The 1,166-nt window shown below is 67.1% G+C and overlaps 1 non-coding gene across 1 annotated transcript; it reads right to left on the reverse strand.

The window, feature by feature from the left end:
• Positions 1–201: 201 nt before the first annotated feature.
• Positions 202–273, reverse strand: TRNAT-CGU (transfer RNA threonine (anticodon CGU)). The gene has a single exon. It is a non-coding gene; the product is annotated as a tRNA-Thr (tRNA).
• Positions 274–1,166: the final 893 nt, after the last annotated feature.

Raw genomic sequence — 1,166 nt, forward strand, 5'->3', positions numbered from 1 at the left:
GCGGCCGGCGAAGCGCGCGAACTGGCCCTGCCTGCGCTGGTGACCGCAGAGCCTAGGGATGGAGGGGGAAGGGTGGGACTCGAGGAGGCCAGGAATGACATGGAAAGTAAAAAGCAAAAAAAAACGCCACATCACGGAGGTTGTGGGCAGCACACGTGAGACGCTAAAGCTCCCACGACCAAACCCACACCCTCAAAGGGTAGGCACGGACGGGGTTCGAACCCGCGATCTTCGGTTTACGAGACCGACGCCTTACCACTTGGCCACCGCGCCTGACAGCCGAGGGAGCGGTGGAAGCTCTCAGTGGAGGGGAGGCGGCGCAGGCGCGGGAAGGGCGGTGCCTCGCCCCCAGCTCCGCCCCCGGCCCCGCCGCCCGGCCCTCCAGATCCGCGGGCCGGGACCCGGCTCTCCGAGCCCTTGCGGCGTGCTGAGGGCCGAGACCTGCCGCACCCCGTCCCCCGTTCTGCCCGCGGTAGGTTGCGAACCCGCAGCGCCAGCCAGCCCGGCTCCGCCCCGCCTCCGGCGCCCGCAGGGGCGCGGCGCCTGCGGAGAGGCCCGCGGGGGGATTCGAAAGAGGCGGCGGCGGCGGGCGGAGAGAAACCGAGACCGACGCCTGCTACGGAGCCGAAGCGGAGACGGCGGCGGTGGCCGGCGAGCCAAGGCAGGGCGTCCGTGCTGGCGTCTCAGCCGGCTCCGCGCGCCGCCTTGTGACCTTGGCCGGGTCATTTCCACCCATCAGCAAGATACTGGGGGCAGCGCGCAGGAGCTCAGACCGAGTGCACCGGGAACCGAGTGGGCTAGAAGGGCGCTTTAGGCACGGACGAGACTTGTCCCCGGAGAAAGATTCAGGGAGCCGCGAGGGATGGAGGCCGGGCTGCAGGGACGACGGGAGGTGAGCGAGCCTCCCTGACCCCGAGGGGCAGGTCACTAAGCAAAACCACCTTCGGTTGCTCTCGCCCTTCACTCCCCCGGCACGGGCCTCCTGCTGGAAACTCGGGAGTAAATATCTGTTTAGACCCGGTGGCCTGGCCCAGGAGGGCAGATGTAGGCGCACATGGAGATGCCCCAAGGATGTTCCTGGGGACAGTGCTAGAATGACCTGAATGGAGGTGTCTGATTGCCTGTTCTTATCACGGAACAATAGGTAACTCTTGAAAGGAATGATC

The sequence above is a fragment of the Bos indicus genome, chromosome 19, assembly GCF_029378745.1.
Source record: "Bos indicus isolate NIAB-ARS_2022 breed Sahiwal x Tharparkar chromosome 19, NIAB-ARS_B.indTharparkar_mat_pri_1.0, whole genome shotgun sequence".
Lineage (NCBI taxonomy): Eukaryota > Metazoa > Chordata > Mammalia > Artiodactyla > Bovidae > Bos > Bos indicus.